General features: G+C 43.2%; 1 protein-coding gene and 1 long non-coding RNA gene across 2 annotated transcripts in view; both read left to right on the top strand.

Moving 5' to 3' along the window:
* Window positions 1-22,399, top strand: part of LRRC1 (leucine rich repeat containing 1) — a 128,046-nt gene that overhangs the window by 59,294 nt on the left and 46,353 nt on the right. The gene's annotated exons all lie outside the window — the stretch shown is intronic.
* LOC132237207 (uncharacterized) lies at window positions 14,538-18,328 on the top strand. The gene is made up of 3 exons (XR_009453483.1): window positions 14,538-16,145; window positions 16,612-16,805; window positions 17,026-18,328. It is a non-coding gene; the product is annotated as an uncharacterized LOC132237207 (long non-coding RNA).

Genomic DNA, 22,399 nt, shown 5'->3' with positions numbered 1-22,399 from the left:
TCTTCTTTAAGTGGATAAATCTACAGGTAACACAGATGTAAGGACCTGCACATCAACACCTGTTATACTGTTTTATAAAGTGCTCAGGGCATGCAGAGAGGTGGGTAACTATAACTGATGTGAGACAGGCTTGAAGGAGGAATGAGGCACTTTTGGTTTGAGTTTGAAATCAGGCAGTCTTTAAAAATTCTCATATTTTAGCTGCTATGAACATACCAGCTTGGCTCAGTTGGTTGCATGTCGTCCCATGCACCAAAAGGTTGCTGGTTCAGTTCCCTGTCAGGGCACATTCCTGTATTGTGGACTCAATCCCTGATAGGGGGCATGCAAGAGGCCACTGACCAATGTTTCACTCTCACATTGATGTTTCTCTCTTTCTCCCTCTCTCTTCCTCTCTTTCTAAGAGTCAATAAAAGACATTAAGAAAAATTCTCATACTTTAGTTGCAAATTTGGAGAGAGTTAATGAGTAGAATCCTTAACTGTCATTGTTACTGGAAATTTTTTTTCAAATGTTTGTAATAGAGTAAGAGTCAACAATGTGATGAAATGTTCAACTATCTGAGTGCTTGTCTAATAGATGTTCACTTGATATTTTAAGATTCATAAAAAAATCAAAGAAGAAGCACCCAGTACATGACAATCTGCACTAAAACTCTATATGAGTTGTCATGGGATTTTTTTCTTGTACAGCTGACGACTGCTGTATTGTAAAGGATCTGCTCTGCCAGATGAAGTGCTAAACTCTTGGCTTTAGTCGAGATGGATTTTTTAAAAATGCCAAAATCTGAAGGGCTCAACAAAATGAGGAACTTTATTACTGCTTAACTTACTGTGCGTGCGTGTGTGTGTGTGGGGGGGGGGGGGCAGGGGTGTGGAATGTGGAGGTGGAAGATGAGAGGTTCTGCTGTACACAGTCAGAGATCTCGGTCTCTTCTTGTGATGTCACATCTTCATTCTATACTGGACTCCAGGGTCCTCGTGGGAGGGGGAGAAAATGGAGGATGGGCCATGCCAAGAAGTGGTGTACATCATTTCCATCCATGTTCCTTTGGCCAATTTTATGTCCTCAATTTAATTGAAAGGACCTGGGAAATGCAGTTAACTATTTGTACTAGTACATGAAGAAGAGAAATCTGGCTGTTGGTAAGGTACTAGCATCATCTGCCACAACTGGCATTTAATTGATTGCTGGGTTTGTATGACTTTATGTCACTGATATCTCTCTCTCTCTCTCTCTCTCTCTCTCTCTCTCTCTCTCTCTCTCTCACACACACACACACACACACACACACACACGATTCTGTTGCACTGTAACAACCTTTCATGAGTGACACATTCAGAGGAAATATAGATGCATGCCTAAAGAGGACAGAGTAGCCTTTCTTCCCACATCTGCACAAAAGTGTATAAACCCAGACATAGATTAATATGATTGATGGACACTGATTTACTAATAGCACAAAACCTATGCAAGTATACATGACTTTTGGAGGGGAACTTTTAGAATCTGATTTAAAGTATAATTTGAAAATTAAAGTTTATGTTTGCGGAGTGGTTGTCGAAGCACTCGCTCTAAGTATGGCATCATTAAAGGTTTTCAAGTCAGGAATCCCCATCTCAGACAAGTTACTTAACCTCTCTGTGCCGTCTGTAAAATAGAGACTATAATAGCACCCTCTTCATAGAGTTATTGTGACCCTTGAAAGAGACTGTGCAGGTAGAATACTTAGAACAGTGTCTATACTTAATGAACAGCTCCTGTGATTAATCCTATTATCGCCTCTCATTTTGTGTTATGAAGAGCTGAACTAGCACTGTGAGAGTAAGAATACAGTGGGAGTGAGGTCACAAGTAGGTTTGAGAGACAGAGTGGTTCAGATGAGGGAGGTTGCTACCTGAAGTGATGTCTAGATACTGAGTACCATAACACCAGGCATTGTGTGTGCTGTTTTATCACAGCTGTTTTATCTAATCTACCTACTAATCCTGTGAGATGGGTAGAAGAGGAAACTGAGGCTTGAAAAAGTTGTGATGTGATCCCAAATCATACTTCTGGACATCGGTGGAGCTGAAATAAGAAAACAAGAAGAGTGGCACTTTTAATTTTGGGGGGAGCATATTGAAGGTGATAAAGATAGGGCTGATAGTTTTAGTCTATGTTAGAGAAAGGATGGAGACAATATTATGACTAGGAACTCTGAATTTGGAGATCAAAACAGGGAAAGTCATTCTAAGACATTTAAACCTATAGAGATCTTTATAGTGAGTGAATTGAACCATCTGTGGAAGTGGCCCATCCTGAGAGGTGCTTTGTAAATCCTTAATGGCCAGAAATGGAATACCATCTAATGAGGGATACTAGGGCTTTCTCAGTAAGCTCTGATGTAATACTTCTCAGGTCATTGTGCTGTTTTGGCAAAAGATTGGTGAGTTGCTAGAAGGGTAGAACAAGGAAAGCAAAAAACTAAGGCTGGGTTTTACCTTTGAAAGAAAAATAATGAGGTTAGACAACATGAACGTCCCAGGTCCCTTGGAAGCAGGAATAGCCCTCCCTTAGTGACACGACTGTCACCTCTACTTGACAATGGTTAAGAGCATCCCATGTTCTTTTCTCTGGGAGTGAATATTCTCAAGTGCTGTGATGTGGTAGTTCTCCATGTGGAGGCTGAAGAGAGGTGACATGCTGACACGGTGAATCAGTACCCAGTGCCACTGGCATTCAGATTGGTCACTTGAATTTTCTTAGTGTGGCACACATTATTCTAGCCTTCTCTGAGCAAACTGTCACTGACCTGGCAACTTGATGGCTCTCCGCTGATTAACCCACCAGGGTTCATCTCACCATGAGGCTCTGTCTAGAGCAGCCGGAAAGTTTCCCTCTTTGAACTACTTACTACTTTGTAACATCAGGTAGCACCGATTTAGCAAGGTTCCTTTTTTTCTTTCTGTAGACAAAGTGAATTACATTTTTAAAGCACATGTTTATTGTTGAAAATGAGTAGTAGTGAAACATAATGAAACTGATGAAAAACCAAGAGAACTATGTAAATCTTTTATCATTATACATCTTTATCATCAGAATTCTTATTGGATGCTTACTCTAGTCTACCACCTATGAGGCTAATTACTTCCTTTGTATTATCTCAAGCAAGGGTCCTCAAACTATGGCCTGCAGGCCACATGCAAATACAAATATTGTATTTGTTCCCGTTTTGTTTTTTTACTTCAAAATAAAATATGTGCAGTGTGCATAGGAATTTGTTCATAGTTTTTTTTTAAACTATAGTCCGGCCCTCCAACGGTCTGAGGGACAGTGAACTGGCCTCCTGTTTAAAAAGTTTGAGGACCCCTGATCTCAAGTAATCCTTAAACCATCTCCTAGAAGTAAGCTTGTGTCTTCTTGGAGGTGAGAAAACCCAGTCTCAGGTTAAAAACTCTCTTTGGTTGCGTGGCTAGTGAGTAGTAGAGCTGGTCTTTGATCCCAGGTTTGTTAGGCTTCAAAATCACAATTCTGTCTCCCCAACGTAAGAATTTTATATCCTACTACTTAGAAATAATCATCACTAATGTTTTGTGTATTTTATCTTTTTTCCTGTTTTGTTTACTTGATTCACAAAATTGAAAATATACAACATGTAAATAAAATGTCTCTATCTTTTATTCACTTAACACAGATTGTTAACAATTTCCCATACCACTATTGTTAAATGGTTAAGTGTTTTTAAAAAGGTGGATTAATCACTAGCGGTTACATATTTCTCTTCCTGGTGACCAAAAGAACTGATCTGTGACTAACACAAGTAGGTTTCAAAGGTGGGATTCGTATAAGACAGGCAACTGGCAAGATAGGGGAATTTCCAGAAGGACGTGGTAAGTTAAAGGTCAACCAGTCGGAGTAAAAAAAGAGGCCAGTAAGCAGTTTAGAAGTCTCTATCTGATTTAGGATTCTCATGTTGAAATAAATTAGGGAGGCATGATTAACCCTTGGGCCATGTAGTTACAGAGGAACATTTGGAAAGGATGTGGGCAGAAGCAGACCAAGCGTAAATGCTCAGCTGCTCTAAGGTACCCTGGAGCAGTCAGATCTTTGTTTACCTAACATATGTTTTGTTTGTGAAGGTGCTTGGTGAAAGTACCACTACACATTAATAGTTGGTGTCTTGAAGTATTTAACTTTGTTATTCAGCCTTTGTTGCAAAATGTTAAAGAATAGGCCTCCAATCCAGAAAAGCTGATGAGTGGTGGGTCAAGATGAACAAGTGGGTCTGAGCAAATTAGACAAAAATGGAAGGACCAAGTGCCAACAACCTGACACATGTCCACAGCAAAAGGCAGCCCAGACGGGGGGTGGCGAGTAATGCCAGAGGGGCTGTGGGGACTCAGATCTCTCAGCAGAGGCCTAGAGTAAGTCAAGGCAGCAAGCACCTACGGGAACTGAGTGAGTCATTGGTGCTCCTCACTTCTACACCTAAGTGGCCTATGATGAGTGCATCACTGTCTATCTAACTGACTAGGAACTGACGGGACACAGCATGGCAAGGGCCTAGACACTTTGAAGTTAGCCATAGGTCAAGTCAGATGCCCTGGGAATGGAGCACCTTTGTTTCAATAAGTGCCTACTTGCCCCATGCTCCCCCCTCCTCCCAGCACACACTTCTTTTAGGTCTTCACTCTCTCCAGGGGCTTTGCACATTGGTAATTAGAGACAAAAGGGAACTACTGCCATTGCTGTATATCAGGGTCGCTGCCTTTGGCTTTTGGTATGGACTGGTCAGCCTTTAGGTGTGACCAATTGGAGCATGGCAAAGAGATCTCCTTGTAAGTCTCTGGCATTTCCTGAGTAGATGCTGTAGTCTTTAGATGAGCCCTTTCCTACTGCCAGTTGAATTTATTCTTATCTCCAAAATCCCTCTTTGTGGTGCTAGCAACTGTTCTGGCCTTTTTTAGGGATCCAGATGCTAAGAGATAAACTCCAAGCAATGTTCTAAATGAAGGCAGCAGATTTCATTATGAAAAGTACAGCAACACACTAGTGAAGTCTTGGCTAGAATGCATGTTTCGCTGAGGTAGGGACATAGGAGCAGGGGCAGATTTTCAGGATGAGTTGTATCCATTTCTTGAGTATTTAACCAGCACCAGGTATTTAATTTCTGTGCTAGGAGCCTGAGATAGCAAGTCAGTTTAGTGATGGCTCTCGAGGGGTTTGGGTTCAAAGGTGAAAGGACTAACTCCATCTGTGATGGCATGGCAGGGGGGAAGTCCTGTCTCAGAGGAATACCTGGAGGAAGCCGAGGGCGGGGTGTCTGGATCCTTCCTGGGAAAAGGAAGAGTCTGAAGAAGGCTTCCTGGAAAAGATGAGGAACAAGTAGCAAGTAAAGAACGACACGCGGGAGGACATTTCTGGGCGGATGAAGTAACGTGCACGTGTGCCTGAAGGTCTGGAATAGTGTGGTGAATTTGGAAAATACAACGTATTACTGGAGTACAGGCAGGAGATGGAGCTCTTAGAGAGGTAGTTGGCAGTGAGACTGTGAAGGGCTGGTGTGCTCCGCTAAGGAATGTTTTATTGAAAGCTGTGGGGAGTCAGGAAAGGGGTTCCAGCAGGGGAGCGAGTGGCTCCTTATCACCCTGGCAATAGCAGGGAGCCTGGAGTTGATGGAGGGCAGGATGCAGGAGCCCAGGCATCCATATGAAGTGGAGGACTACAGAGGTGAGCAGGAGAAAGGGAGGTGCTGGGCCAGGCATGATGGTGACAAGTGGGAAGCTTGCTGGATGTGGAGGGACGGGGAGTGAGAGGCCCGGGTGTGGGATAAACCACCACTCCCAACACAGGAGAGAAACAAGACACTGAGGAAAACATCAGGTCTGAGGGGGAAAAGATGAGTCTCTTTGTGGGCATGTGGAGGGTGAGAGGCCTTTGGGATGTGCAAATGGAGACGTTTAGTGGACAGTCCAATATACTAGTAAGGGTCTGAGGCTCAGGGGAGAATTTAGCAGGAGATAGTGTTGGGAGTCATCCTTGTGTGGGTGATGGTGGAAGCGATGGGTGTGAATGAGGCCACTCAGGGAGATGGAGAGGCTGTGGAATTGGAAGGGCAGATGGATGAGCCCCCAGAATACCATGATTTAAGGGAGAACAGAGAAATGGGGCCCTTGTAAGATTCTGAGGAGGACCAGCAGAAGGATTTGTCCGCGGAGTTGACTGGTATTGCAGAAAGGGGCCAGGAAGAGAGTGTCTGAGCAGTGTCATCATGTTAAACGTCAAAGAGGATCCCCTGGCTAGCGCTGAAGCTTTCAGGTTAATGGGTGGCGATAGCCTGGATGTAGAAAGGCAGGATCTTGGGAGTAGCAGCATTAAAGCACTGCTGAAAAGAAACTTGGGAGGGACTGGGAAGGAACAGGCAGAGAAACAGAAGAATCACAAGAGCTTAACTCTGGAACCAGGGCAGGGAAGCACATTGAGGAAGGCTGCAGTATGAAATGGGCAAAACAGTCAGTAAGTGCTGACAGAAAAGTTTCCATCGGATTTGTTTGACATCTGAGAGGTCATCTGTTACAGCAAAGGAGATGTCAGAAGTGGTTCACACACACCATGTTGTTTTTTTTTAAAGCTTTTCCCTTGACTCTCTTTGAGAGATCAGAGGATGGCTTGAAAAATACCAGCAATCACCATTTCCTGGCGGAAACAACAGCAGTCACCGTTTCCTGTTGCGTCTGCCAGTTCTATGGGATGTGAGCAATTATGATGGTAGTGTATGTCTTGGACAGCTAACTGTGATGTATAATTAATGGAGGAATTTCATAACTCCAGTCATAGTGTGTACGTGTTTGATCAGTGTCTGCTGTGGAAATGAGCCATCCAGGCATTGCCGCTGCCAAAGTGAGGCAGACCCAGAAGGCAAAAGGTGGGGGTAAGCAGTCACCAGTATTCTTTTTCTGGAGTCTGGGCATTAGCTGTGGTTGGGACCAGAGTGGACTCCTAGGCCTGCTTATTCTGTGTTAAGGACCACAGACAGATAATGTTCCTTCCTCCCAGACCCTTTAATAATTGTGTTTTACTCATTTTGTTTCCCAGTTTATTTCACCTTGAGATTTTTTTAAATTATAAAAGCAGTATATGGTCATTATCAAGAGGTGAGTGGAGGCAAGTAAAGGAAAAGTCAACAACATGCCCTTCCCACTTGCAGACTCTCCCTACCCTGAGGGTGCTGGCCAGTGTGGGTATCACACAGATAGTGCTTATTAATAATAAATAATATTAATAATTAAAGCATTAAATATAATAAATATAAATTAATGCTAAATATTAATATTTTAAATGCACATTAATATTAAATGTAAATGGATTAAATAACATTTAATTAAATAAAATTAAATAACATTTAAATGCACATTAATATTAAATAACATTAAATTGCTATTAAAAATCCCAATGCTTTTATGATACCTCTCCTCCTGAATTATGAGATTAGGTCATAGCAGGCAAACACTGTACCTCTTTTACTCACCTTCCTCTTCTTACCTTCAGCCACATAAACTGACAAATAATCAGGGTCCATTAAATATTAGTTGTTTAAATAATTGGATAAATGAACAAATGAATGAATAGTGTGATCTCTCAGGCTTTGCCATTGGGACTGTTGCTTCCTCCCCTTCCATTGTATCTTCAAAGAGAAACTGGATACAAGAGGAGAGCACCCCTTTTTGTCGCTTTTTTATTTGTGTGAGCACTTATCATATGGAGGGCACTGTGTGACAAGGTATGGGGTCTGCAGCCCCTTTGTCCAGCCTAGAGGTGCAGATTTCCTTAACTATGGGAATGAAGTTAATTCAGAAGCTGGTAGATGACAGGCAGAGAACAAATCAGAGATGACCGGCCTAGCACTTACACAGAATTATAAGATGTAATATTTATATTGCATTTTAAGCTTTTAAGGAAGCACATCGGGGCATCTACATTAAGCTTAAAATAGCCTAGAAGCTTTTCCTTGCATTCTCTGCATGCTAGGCTCTGGGATATTATCACAAGTACTAGGGGCCTGGTGCACGAAATTCGTGCACTGGGTGTGTGTGGAGGGGAGTGTCCCTCAGCCCAGCCTGCCCCCTCTCACATACTGGGAACCCTCAGGCATTGACCCCCATCACCCTCCAATCGCAGGATCGGCCCCTTGACCAGGCCAGAGGCATCCGGCCTAGGCGTCCGGCCCGGGCAGCGGGGACCTGCAGCTGCAGCGGCCCCACGATTGTGGGCTTCGCTTTAGGCCCAGGCAAGGGACCCCTAGCTCCCGGGACTGCCAGCTTCGACCGTGCCCAGCTCCCATCGCTGGCTCCACCCCTACTTCCTGCTATCACTGGCCAGGGTGGAAAAGGCGCCTGCTTCTCCGATCATGGCTGGGGGGCAGGGCAAAGGCGGCCCCAGGGCCGCCTTTGCCCTGCCCCCCAGCTCTTAGCTCCCCCCTGGGTTTCCGATCACTGTCAGTGGCAGGGGGCTTCTTCCTGCTTTCCCTTTCGCCTCCCTGCATTGTGCCTACATATGCAAATTAACCGCCATCTTGTTGGCAGTTAACTGCCAATCTTAGTTGGCAGTTAATTTGTATATAGCCCTGATTAGCCAATGAAAAGGGTAGCTCGTACGCCAATTACCATTTTTCTCTTTTATTAGTGTTGATAGCAGAGGGAAGAATCCTGTCCAAGCTACAGTCTCCTCCCAGAGACCTTCAAACCATGTGGCCAAAATCATATTTGTAGGTTTAAAAGGGAAGATGGAGTAAAAGATGACAAAGTTCAGTAAATCAGAATGCCCTGGTGAATATCAGACCACAGACAAAGGGGCTTTCAAGTAGGATGAGAGCAAGAGTTTTTTCTACTTAGAAAGTTAGACGTTGGATTTTGATCTTTCTAACTGCTTGGGGCAGTGTTTCTCTAGGTGGGCTCTGGGACCATGCATATTAGAATCCTTGTTAAATTGCTCATTTCTACCTTACCCAAGGACTACTCAAAATGAGAAGACCAGATCCCTGGAGAATGCATTTTTATCTCCAGGAAAACTCTTATCTGTTAGAACTGGAGCTAGGAGCAGAATCTCATGGAACCTAAACAGCTCCTGGAGGGGTCCAGATTCCTAAACAGCACTTAGGCCAAAGGATGTCTTTATGGTTTGGCCTTTCTCATCGTGAGCTGAATCCATGGAGTAATAGCTTAAGTACAGAAATGATTTTTGCCCAGTTCAGAATTCAAGCATCTTATATAATAAAGAGCTAATATGCTAATTAGACCAGATAGTGGAACGACCTTCCAAAATGACCAGTGGGTGGGGCCGTGGGGCAGCCCGGGCCGCGAAGGCCTACTCTTGCACGAATTTTGTGCATTGGGCCTCTAGTCTATTATAATAACCCAGATTATCCTTCAGCAAAAGCAGACATTTCACCTTCTCTCTCTGTTTTTGCCCTAAACTGGGTTAGGTGTGGGTACTGTGAGAATAGTTTTAGGACATGGAAATAGAACCAAACTTGCCATAGTATATTATTCTCAGAATGAGATTCAGCTGAAACACAGGGTGTATATTATACTGCTTTCCAGTGTTGAAGTTTTTACAGTTGAATAAAGACAGTGTTTGTCATGTAAGATTTTCTCGAAACATTGAGTTAGGAGAAATACTCATTATAATTCTAAGAGAGAACTCCAAAACATTCATCCAGTGGCAACACTAGAAGAATATATGTGCATGCTTCATATGATGAATGCTTTCAGGGGAATATAGCATTTTAATGTATAAGTTCTCTTGTGTTTTTTTAAAGAAGTTAAATGCATTATAAATGTCATACCTTTTCATCTGTCAGGGGACAACTTATAATTTTTAAGCACTTAAGCTCTTTTTCTACAGTATTTTTTTGAATAATATAAACATGTTTCTGAGATCTTTTTAGAATACCTTTTGCACTTTGCTTTCTAGTTTAACCTATTTTTTAAGGATTACTTTTGAAAAAGTGTACTTGTGTTATAGGTAGAGGGATTTCTTAAGACATTGATTTTTTTTTTTTAACACTAGATTGCCCAAGGAAGTCATTTTGACTGCTTTTTAATTTCAATTAGAAAAACAATTATGTATATAAGGACACAATGTCTTAGAATTTTGTGACTTTTTGTACAACATATAAATGCGTTTATTAATAATTGTAGTTACCTCCCCCTCCTTCATTTCCGGTATATATATATATATATATATATATATATATATATATATATATATGTGTTATACCTATATTGCCCAAAAGCAGTCATTTTGACTGCTTGGGACATTTTGACTCTTATTATTGAATTGAGTAAATTTCTTATATGACCAGTTTGGCTCTGTATTGAAATAACAGTTTTTATTTTTTTTCGATTACCGTCACATGATAACATACAAGTACATGATAAATTGTCGATACTTGATAAGTTGCAGTTGCTCAATAAGCTAAACTAGTACTTGTTATTCGAATCTTTATGCAGTGATACTTGTTCTAATAAGTTGTTTATTTTATTTCTTTTGCGCCCTAAATTCATGAAAGAAATGTCGAATAGAAGTGAGTTATTGGAAAAGCTAAGGAACATAAGTGAAGAGTGCTCCGATATTATTCTTTCACAATGCAGTCATTTTGACTGCTTTTGGGCAATATGGGTATATACTAAATTTCAGTCTTTCTAGTGTTAATGGGGAGGAGGCAGTTAAGTTAAATTCAAACAGTCCCAGTTTCCATCTTTTTCCTGCCCCTTCCCACCACTCCTTTCATCATCTTTAAAGAACAAAACAGCTTTCCTTGTTGCGTTGTGCACTCTGCCTGCCATGGGAGGCCTTCTCACAAAGCCCTCAGCACACGGGCCTTTCAGTGTTGGCTCTGCTTCAGTCTGAGAGCAGAAACAGCTTCCTTGTGGAGGCAAAATGTGGATGGGAGTCAGGGCCACCAAAGTGGCCGGAGCTGCCTCACCATTGGTCGCACATCATTCATCTGGGGCAGTTTGTTGTTGTTTCTTACATACTTCCAAATCATGCCGCAAGCCAATTTCTTGGACTCTCAGGTGATGATGGACCCAGTTGATCTGATGTGATGTCAGGTCTGAGGGACAATTAAGTTAAGCATGTCAGTGTTTCGCAGAGGCAGCCTTAAGACCCTCTTTATCGGAATCTCCCAGGATTGCTGGGTTCAAATGCAGATGCTTCTCTGGACCCTAAGCCTGGTGAATCAGTTGCTAGGAGTGGGGCCAGCCCTCCCAGCAAGTAAGTGCACTAGGTGAATCCTCTGTACTCTGAAATTTGAGAATCCCAGCCTCTGGGATACTCAGTGGTTTTATTAGGCCTGGGTTAGAGATGTGCTTTGGCAAAAGCTGATGAGAACTGTTGAGAACCAGTGTTCTGGCCAGTTTATCTGGGCCAGATGGCTACTCCCTGCACTTGTAGAGAACTGTATTCACTTCCGGCCCTGCACCCTCTCATCTGTTCTGTGCTTTGCCCAGAGAGTGTTTTTAGGAATCTGAATGACTCATTCTGTCCTGTGGTTGAGTCTATTAGTCCATAAACACTGTGCATGGTGTGGGAGTGTGAGGTGAACACCCACGTTTAGTAGGATGTTTATCCCAGCTGACAAGAATCACAGATTCTATTGGAAAGATAAGCTATACTTTAAAAGGTAGCATTGAACAGCATAGAATCAGGCCCATAGAATTTGTGTAAAGGAATTGGCCTGACCATACGGTCTGGTTTGCAGTTTAGAGGAGGAAAAGATTCTTGTGGTCCATCGAAGGCGGAGGAGGGTTGGGGGAGAGTTGAAGACTTAATTTCAGATCCAAGTATTCACCCATTGGAAGACTTCATTTTCCTAGAAGATTTTGGTACATAAATAGCAGTAGTTGTAATTCTGTCCATATTATATGGGCATAATTAAAATGAACTGTAATTTTGACTGAATGAAGTAGCTGATGAATACAAATTCACTATATTGTGTTTTAGTTTTCAGTATTTAGTTGCTGTTAACCTAAGTTTTAGGTAGACATTATCCAGAATCATATATATTTTGTTTGGGGAGAAAGGTAAGTAAGAAGAATACCAAACTGTCCACATTTTTCTTCCCTCTTTCATATTATTCAACATGAAACATAACAGTCAATATTCTGTAGTTTTTTATTTTTTGGAATCAGGGTCTTGTACCTCCAGACATGTTTGTGTATATTTAGCCAACTCTGCTGGGGAGGAAAAACTGAGGCGTCAAGGTTATTTTGGTCATTGTGGCTGGATTAGGTGAAAACCTTCTGAACTGGGAAAGCTCTTTGCAAGCACAAGTGCCAAGACTAAAATAAAACCAACAAAGGGCCCCTCTGTGCCGTCTCCCATCCTGCACCCGGCAGAGAGACCCAGGTCAGCCTTCCTGCGCTGCATTGTGTGTGCACCCACCTTCCCTTCACAAGCACGGGAAAGGCTGCTGGGCAGGAATTATGCCTTTGTCTACAGGGCTGGCTGCCCCCGGGTGAGTCTGTGGTGGTTGGAATAATATGATAAATGGGATGATGCCTTTGAGAAAAATCTCCATAGTAGCTATTTTTCTCCCTCTGCACGCCCAGAGGAACAGCTGTGGCAGCAAATGCAGACTTGGAACATGCATTCATATTTAGCCTTGTTTGATAATCCCAGATATTTTTAAGCAGGATTGAGTCAGGCAGCCAGCAGCGTAGCAGTCAAACTGTCTTAATCAGTCAGCCTTTTTGGCACACAAGGACCTTGTTTTACCCGAGTAGTAAGTCACTCTAAATGAAGCAGTCTGATGTACTGAGTATGCCCAAAGTCAAACATTCAGTATTTTACTACAGCCTGTCAGCATCTCTTCTGCATGCTTGTTCTGTTCCCTGCTAGTTGTTTACTTCTTGTGGCCTTTGAATTCTGTCTTTGGCCAGGTCTCTATTCATGGTTTTTATACATAATGGGATCCTACATTCCATGCCAATGTGACCCTCTCACCCTCCCTGCAGCACTGCCTAATAGACGCAGTGTTCATTTAAAAATCTTTTTTTGCTGGGAATGTTTCATATTGTAACTCACTTCCTCCTTACAACCAGGAGATTTTGCATTTGCCTCTGCGGTGGATTGGTGGATCTCATCCCAGGAGCCCGCTCTCACACCGTGTGCTGCCCTCCTTGTTCCTTTCTGAGCAGAAATGGGAATGAGTTCCCAGCTTTCCTCTATCCCACTTCCCATACCGCTCTGCTGACTCCGCAGATATTCCAAACAAATCACAGCCAAACACAATGACCTTATTCTCCTCCAGCCAGAAACCCCTTTCTCTCCCCCTAATTGCCAGCCCCAGGTTCTCAGGCTTTTAGATTTAATGGAGCAGCATAATTTTTTAAAATATGGAATTGTGACACAGGATTGGTAACTTTATTTTGATAAGAAAGACTATCACTGTCATATAGTAAAAGACAAAGGATATATTCTGATTAAACAACAGTTCTTTTAAATAAATAAATTGGGCTTCATGTTGAGAAAGTAGTACCACCTTCCTTCCATTCTCCTCGTCTTGCCAACCATGAACACTGACTCTTAGACTAGAATTTGGCAGCTACTGTTTTCTCTCCCCGCCTTTATCCACTGGCTCTGAACCTTGTGGTGGTTGGGCTTCCCCTCACAAGGCTCTGTTCATGTCTCACGAAGATGACAGCAGATAGTGGAGTCCACAGCTTCCTCCCCTGTTGGTTGCCACATTGACCAACCCTCTCGGTGACATTCTTTGCTCCCTTGTCTTCTTGTCTCTGCTCCTTCAGTTCTCTTTCCCTCTGCCTGGTGGGTGCCCCTGCCCCATAACAGAGGATTCACTTGCTTAACTGTCCCCTCAGACTGCATCTCCACCCTATTTCTGTGTGCAGTGACTGCCACACGGTATCTCAGGACCTCATACCTGTGTCTCTACCTCCTCTGTCTCCCCATGCACGTCCTCTGGCATTTCTTATTCTTCCAGCACAGTTGGAGCTGAGCGAATCTGACTCCAGATCCTCAACAGTTCCCTCCCAATCTTCTTGGCCATAAGGCAGAGGGGCTGGGATTTCAAAGCTCTGCTCCTCCACATGTCAGCAGAGCGACCGTGGAGAATGTAGGTAATGATTCTGAGCCTGTTTCTGCATCTGTTCTTGGGACAACTACTGTTTATTCCGTATTTGTGTTAAGAGTTAGGCCTGAAAAATGCCAGTTGCAATACCTGATACATAACAGGCCCTCAAAAATGCCAGGTCTTCTACTTGGAGCCACATAGTCAAGGGTTATGCAGTGCTTGGAGGGGAGTGGTTCCTCTTCTCAGAGCCATTCCTGTCACTTTCCCTGAGCTTGAGTCTTTTCTTTGCTATTCTCTCAGTGCCTAAGGCAAGGAAACAGTGACAACTGTCAGGTGACCAGTTTCAAAAGAGGCTTCTCCGAGAGCAACAGGCAGTCAGATAACAATTTCACATCTTCCTCTAAAGTAGAAGTATTGTGCTAAAAAGCACAAAGAATCTGTATGATTGAAAGGAGTGTGCATGTGCGTGTGCGTGTGCGTGTGCACACATGTACATGCACTCTTGATACCATGGCGGCCACTAGAACGTAAGTGCCAGCTCAGCATTGGGCAGGGTGAGGCACTTTCTTTCCAGGAGTTGCTGTAGCATTTGGAGAATTCAGTGTGTGAGCAAGAATATTCATGCACTAGGTTAATGCCTCTCTAATAGGAGGGGACAGTGTTGTGGAAAGAAGATTCTGTTCTTTATAATCTTGTATTTTGCTCTTTGCACCATCCACAGCATTTTCATATTGTTAAATATGGGAGGTTCTCGATATAAATGTTTATAGTTTCCATGAGAAGGAAAACCCAAATGGACTTACTTGTAGGTCACATCTTAAACATTTTCTCCTAATGGACCAGAAATACACATGTAATTAAACTCTAATTGGGAAATTGTTCATCTTGAACAAGTCTTAGAGTGGCATTTTGAATGTCAATGCAGAGATTAAGGACAGTTAGTGTCTGGTATCCATGTGCACAATTGTGAATGGCTGCATTCCTTCCTGTCAGAGTCATCTCTGCCCTGGATCTCTGCAGGGAAGTTCATGGGGTGGTTTTCTTTGTGTTGGGACCGTTTGTTTAAACTATATATTTTGTGTGTGTATCTTTGATTTGGTTTAGCATCAGTGTTGTGGTAGTGACCTCATATTCTTGACTGTTAAGGCAGTTACACATTTCTTTGTCTAAAATTGGGTACTAGTAACAAAAGACTTACTTTAAGACCCAGTTCTTTCTTCATTGACAGAGTTCTTGATGATATTTTCCCTTCTGGTCTGAGTGTATGTTGGAGATGAGAGGAGGGCCCCAAACTCCACATCCTCCTATATATTAAAAGGGTAATATGCAAATAGACCAAACGGTGAAATGACCAGTCGCTATGACACACACTGACCACCAGGGGGCAGATGCTCAACGCAGTAGCTGTCCCCTGGTAGTCAGTGCACTCCCACAGGAGGAACACCACTCAGCCAGAGCCGGGCTCATGGCTGGTGAGCGCAGCAGCGGTGGTGGGAGCCTCTCCTGCCTCTGCGGCAATGCTAAGGATGTCCGACTACCAGCTTAGATCTGCTCCCCAGGGCCTAAGCTGTCAGTCGGACATCCTCCAGGGGCTCCCGGACTGCGAGAGGGTGCAGGCCAGGCTGAGGGACGCCCTCTCCCTCCCCGCCCCTGAGTGCAGGAATTTCATGCACCAGGCCTCTAGTGTTGATATAAAAAGTGACCCACAAACAAAACCAATCGATACCATTGGGGAGGTTTGCCTTTCTCTCCTCCCTCTTTTAGTCCTTTTCATCTGTGCCCTTTACCAAGTTACCATGCACGTTATCTTGTTCTACGTATCTCAATAGCCCTGGTTAGTGGCAGAGAAAGCGCGCTCTCAGGACCTCATACCTGTGTCTCTACCTCCTCTGTCTCCCCATGCACGTCCTCTGGCATTTCTTATTCTTCCAGCACAGTTGGAGCTGAGCGAATCTGACTCCAGATCCTCAACAGTTCCCTCTCAATCTTCTTGGCCGTAAGGCAGAGGGACTGGGATTTCAAAGCTCTGCTCCTCCACATGTCAGCAGAGAGACCGTGGAGAATGTAGGTCATTCTGAGCCTGTTTCTGCATCTGTTCATGGGACAACTACTGTTTGGGTTAGTTGAGAACCCAAACACCCCTTTTATGAGGAAATGAAGGCCCAGAGTAGTTAAAATTGATCTCAGTTAGGTGAGGATGCTGGCTCTGGAATCTCTTTTCTGATTCCAGGCTCAGAACTATGTGTAAGTATTGCTGAACTTCTGCTAAGGGCCCGCACTGTGCTAAATACTGGGTACATAGGGGGACAGTATAGATCTGATCCCTGAGCTAGTGGAGAATACATCCGGTGGGGAAGCATGGTATTGAGTAAATTTTATATTCTTTGAGCAAAGTGCTTCAAAGAAGAAGTATTGGGCACTATGGAAGGCCTAATCGATTTGAGGGGATTCAGGGAAGATTTAATTGAAACTTTAGGACACCGTATTGCCTTTTTGTTGGTAGTGCTAATTACATTTTTTCTCTTCTCTTGTAGGAGCTACATTAAGCAAGAAATGTTTTACTATCATGTACTTAAATAGTATATCTAATTTCAATACTAAAGCAAAATCAAAAGTTGATAAAGATTAGCCACATTACAGAATAAAACTTTAAAGTTTCTTTTATTACTCTGATATCTGTATTGTGTTATCTTGAAAACAAATTATTAATTTGGCTTTGCTTAATGCAGTGGTTCTCAACCTTCTGGCCCTTTAAATACAGTTCCTCATGTTGTGACCCAACCATAAAATTATTTTCGTTGCTACTTCATAACTGTAATGTTGCTACTGTTATGAATCGTAATGTAAATATCTGATATGCAGGATGGTCTTAGGCGACCCCTGTGAAAGGGTCGTTCGATCGCCAAAGGGGTCACAACCCACAGGTTGAGAACCACTGGCTTAATGAGAAGACTTAGGTAAAGGACAAGCTTAAATCTGCTGTCAGAGGTAAGCTGGATGGTGAACTTCCCCCTTGGCTCCCTTCCACCGAGTTGAGGATCGAGGCACATTATCCTTGGCATTCACAGTGCACTTGTAGCAGTTGGCACTTGGGTTGACTTTTGTGGTTTCTCTTGACCTCGCTCATTCTTTTTAAGAGACAACATAACTTTACAGTGAAGAGTGCAGGCTCTGGGGTGAGAAGGCCTTAGGTTCAGACCCTGGCCCTCCCACCTAGTAGCTGTGTAAACTCTGCTAGGCCCTGGCAGTTGGGTGCCTCAGTTCCTCATTCAGAGAATAGAAATGGTAACGCTAACTTTCTTAGAGTTATGAAGATTTACGTGCGTTAATTTGTGCAAAGTGCTTAGAATCATGCCTGAGACCTTGGTACATGTTCAACAAGGATCAGCTGTTGGATGTTTTTTGTGCAGGTTTTAGGTAAAGGCTCCTCTGAGTGCACTGATTTTGGAACCAGGGGAAAGAAACAGTCTACACTTGGGCTGCATCCAGAGCTCTGACCTTGTTAGCACCTGAGCTAATGAAGCTAGCACGGGCACCTCGCTGTGGGGTAACTGGTGCTGATGCATTCAGTGTAGATGATCATTTACATAGATCTTGCCTTGTTTTTAATAATAAAGTTTCAACTTTCTAAACTGTCCGTATTATATGTCCTGAGGGTTAAAATGTTATTGTTTGCAACTTTACACAAAGATAGATCAATAAATGGAGGAACTAATTTGTTTTCTTTAAGCATTTCTAGTTATTTTTAACTGTCGATTTCCAATGCTACCAAAAGGAATTAGATAATCTTACAGAATAGTTACAAAAATATGTAAGACTTAGACAGTCATGTATTTTACAGAGTGGTTGCCCTGATATAAGCTTGTCTAACCATTATGCTGTATACCTGAAACTAATACAGAATAATATTGATTGTAAACTGCAGTTGAAAAATAAAAGAAAATGCCAGGCTTGTGTTCTTAGCATTTCACGGTACTCTCCATGTGTTGCCAGAGGAAATAGGATTCTTCCACGGTATCACAGGAAATGCATTTCAGGGATACACACATAGGAGGGTTTGAGGTATAGTGGCAAGATTTACTGGAGGGAAAAAGGAGGACTGCCCTCGGATGCACCATGCCCGATGTCTCAGCCACAACCAGGTGGCTCAGCTCCATCTCCTGTGGAAGAAGAGCAGCCTCTGGGACCGCAGGCCCACATTGTCCCCACCAAGCCCAGGAGGTGGCCCAGACCGGAGCTGCCATGCCATTAGCCCAGCATCCCAGGCTCCCATAGCCCAGCATCCCAGGCTCCCGTAGCCCAGCGCAGTCTCTGCTCCTGCCCAGCCCATGTGGCTGCAAGAGCCCCGTGCCTGTGTTAAGCTTTGATTGCCTTTCCGTTGGCTTGGGTGAGAGCGGGCTTTCTTTCATACTATCCCATCCCTTTCCTGCATCTTCCAGGGCTGTGTGCCCTTCCAGCCAGTCTTTCCCAGATTTTCGCAGGCTTTGTCTTGCCCCCTTTAAGGTCACCATTAGGCTCCTACTGGGTATGCCTCATAGTTTTGCCTCATCATCTGGCTTCTACTGCCCAAGCACTTAGTAGAAGGACCACTGCCTGCTCTCCATCTTGGCTTCTGCGCCTGAGCCCCCCTCACTGTGCCTCCTCGGTAATCCAGGTTAACGGGCTGGTTGTCCCCCTGGGAGATTGCAAAGCCTGTCTTTCCTGCCTGCTTGGGGATTAATGTCCCTTTGGCAGAGGATGCGCTGTCCCCTGGGGTGTATGTGAAGCTGTAGCTTCCCGACTTAATCAGGTTCAGCCAGTTTTGCTCCCTTCTATGTTAATTCCTAACCAGCTGCCTCCTGTAACAGGTGGAGAGAACCTAGCATTATAACTTGTTAATATCAGGTAGGCCTTGAACCTAGGAGAAGAGGTACTATTTATATAGAACAAGAATAAATGCCAGTGAGTGATTAATTTACCCAGAAAGAAATTATTGCGCTATGCACGGAGCTGTGATCATAAACAGGAGGTCTGTGCACACTCCTCGGAAAGAGGGGCCCTGGAGGTTTCTAAACCCCCACAGACGTGGAAGAGCTGAGGTCACTCGGTCCAATCTGTTTTCACCTTCACAACAGGGTCCCTAAAATGGCAATAGCTTTTCAGGTAAAGGTCTGGTCCACCTTGAGGGTCTGGGACTTGTGAGGAGAGAGCCCTGATTCCTCATAGTAAAAGTATCCTAGGCTAAGCCTGTGTGTTACTTGCTTGGGGGTAGGAAAGGCGAACGTGGAATCTTAGCCTGATGTGTTGAAAATGGTGCGGAGAAAAGACTACAAGTGCCAGGAAGGGTAGGGAATGTTCTTTTAAATCACTTTTTCAATGACAGTATCTGTGGTGAAAGTTACATTATGTCGGAGAAGCCCGTGGGCTAATGGAGCCAGGACTGTTGTCTGTCTGGTGGTGTTGAAAAAGGTTTTTGAACTGAAGGTTTAGGACTGATTATCTATTTCCTGTATACCAGCTGGGTTATATTGGTAAACTACAGATTTGGTACATTTATTTTTAAAGTATAACTACATCTCACTTAAAGCAATTTTGATTCAGAAATAATGACAGCTTAGAGTAGGTCTGAATTAAAGGATATCTTAAGGAAGTTATAGGGAAAACTTTATTTAATTTTACAGTCATTCTCTGACATTTTATATATTTCAGATCTCATGTTTTTATTCTTGCACATACATGAGTCAAAGCCAGTTTAAGTTAATGAAAAATATGATTAAAAAATTTTTTTAACCTTATGTAGAAGCTTTAAGGCAGGATAGCAAGAAGCTAGGAAAATTTCTTGGCAAGTGGAATGGGGAAACTGAGGCAGGTAGCTGAAGAAACTGGCCACGTAATTTACAGCCAGATGCAGAAGGGCACCAGGGTGGAAAGCCCCAAGTGCCTAGCATTGGGCAAAACTGGTGCTGGACCTCACTCTCAGGGTGGTCTTTTCCTCCCCTGGCATATCGCTGGTCATACGGTTTGGACCCCCTGACCTTTCATATCTCTGGTCCTACAGTATGGACCCCCTGACCTTTATTGCCTAGAGATAACATCGAGGCCTCAGTTGTATTTCAGTCCCAGGCCCAGAAAAGTCAGGCCGGTGACCCCAGGACCAGCTGCAATGACTAATGACCCCTTGCCTTGTGCTGACCAATCGATAGAGACCATGACCCTGAAAGGCACAGCTGGAAAAGCTGATGAACATTCTATTGGGATCCTCAGCTAAGACCATTCCTAAATTCCCAGCCTTTAAAAACCCTCAAAACAAACGTCCAAGCCCACGCTCTCTGTCCCCGGAGCATGCCTGCATTTTTCCCTCCCCCCTCTTTTTCCCCTATGGGCATGCATCTTCTAAATTGTAAGAGACCCCAGGAGACTTACACCAGGGGAGCAATGGGCAGCAGCAGTTTGTCCTAGGGCCTAGGGCTAACCCCCTATGCTAACCCCCGAACCTGTCCCCGAGGCCCCCTTTTCTCTGACTCTCCAGTGAGCTGACAGCAGCCCTGCCTTCGCTCCCTTCTTTTCTTACCTTTTTATTTTTTATACTCACCCAAGGACATTTTTCCATTGATTTTTTAGGGAGTGGAAGAAAGAGGGAAAGACAGAAATATTGATGTGAGAGAAGCACATCGATTGGTTGCCTCCTGCACAAGCCCCCACCAGGGCCTGGGCTGGGGAGAAGCCTGCAACCGAGGTACATACCCTTGTTTGGAATCGAACCTGGGACCCTTTGGTCCGCAGGCCAATGCTCTATCCATTGAGCCAAATCAGCTAGGGCTGCTCCTTTCTTTTCCATAATGTTTTGAGAGCCAAAACAGCTCTGCCTAGTCCAGTGATGGCGAACCTATGACACGCGTGTCAGAGGTGACATGCGAACTCATTATTTTGGTTGATTTTTCTTTGTTAAATGGCATTTAAATATATAAAATAAATATCAAAAATATAAGTCTTTGTTTTACTATGGTTGCAAATATCAAAAAATGTCTATATGTGACACGGCACCAGAGTTAAGTTAGGGTTTTTCAAAATGCTGACACGCCCAGCTCAAAAGGTTCGCCATCACTGGCCTAGTCTCTCTCCTGTTGCTTCTGGGCCTTCCTTGTTTCACTGTCTCCACCATTGGTAAATGTACTCTCAAAATTACCTGGATTCGTATTGTTGAATCTTTCCTGTGCGAAGAACCGATACACTACCTGCAGCAGACCTGCTCTGGGCCTGGTCCCTTACCAGTAACAGCTTCAACTAAATTATACATATATAAAAGTTATATACATACATGTATACATTTATAAAAATTATATATATATATATCTGTATATTATAGATCTATTTGTATAATTTTTTCATATATTTAGTTTTAATGCTCAGTTTGTCATAAACAAAACATTTAGAAATCAGTTAAAGGGGATTTCAGCTGGCAATAACCTACAAGCTTTACAATTTCTCTTATAAGAGATCTTGGACTAAGCAATTTTCTTACCAGTAAAATAGAGATAATACCCTATAAGGATATTTCATGACTCAAATGAGAGAGAGAGACAGAGAGGGACTGTCCTTGCAGAGTCTTAGAAATGTTATTTTCTCATTTATTCAGTATCTATAGACTGCTTATGCTTAATACTGTGTCAGCTTTGGGGAAATAGAGATAAGGACAATATGGTCTTTCTTCCCAATGAGCTTAGAGTTCAGTAAGGGAGATTGGTAGTCACAAAACAATTATTTAATTAAAACTATGATAGATCTCATAAGGTGAAACCCGAGGAACTTGAACGCAGGGGATTGTGTCCTGGAGGATCTGACATTTTAGTTGTCTATTCTATTATCTTTAGTAACCTGAGGTAAACCAGTAATCAGGACTCTTCAAACCATACTATTACCTTCCTTGTCTAAAGCTCTTATTTTTTACAGGCAAATTCATTCTTTTTGGCCAAGTTGGGAACATGCATATGGTGGAAAGAAATGGTCTTTGTTCAAACAACCTATATACTATTTGCTGATCTGCTCCTTCTTCTATGTATTTTAAAAGGTTAGCCTGAGGAGGGAATACCTTCCTTTCCTGTGAACCTAACCTCTGTATTGAGTGTTCTCTGGCCATTTTTTGTTTGTTTGTTATCCTCAGCTCTCCAAATGCCAGACCAACCCTTGCCAGAGTTTCCCATAGCCAGTATTCACATGTTCCCTTGGTAGGCCTGTCTTCCCACGTTTCAGTGATATTTCTGATGCTCTGAGAGGATATTGAAGATTTCTACCTGACTGATGTACTTGTCTTCATTCTTTGTTTCCTTGATCTTTCTTTGTGGA

This window comes from Myotis daubentonii, chromosome 6, assembly GCF_963259705.1.
Source record: "Myotis daubentonii chromosome 6, mMyoDau2.1, whole genome shotgun sequence".
In the NCBI taxonomy this organism is placed as follows: Eukaryota; Metazoa; Chordata; class Mammalia; order Chiroptera; family Vespertilionidae; genus Myotis; species Myotis daubentonii.
Note: the sequence above shows the minus strand (reverse complement) of the source record. Positions and strands in the feature narration are given on the sequence as shown.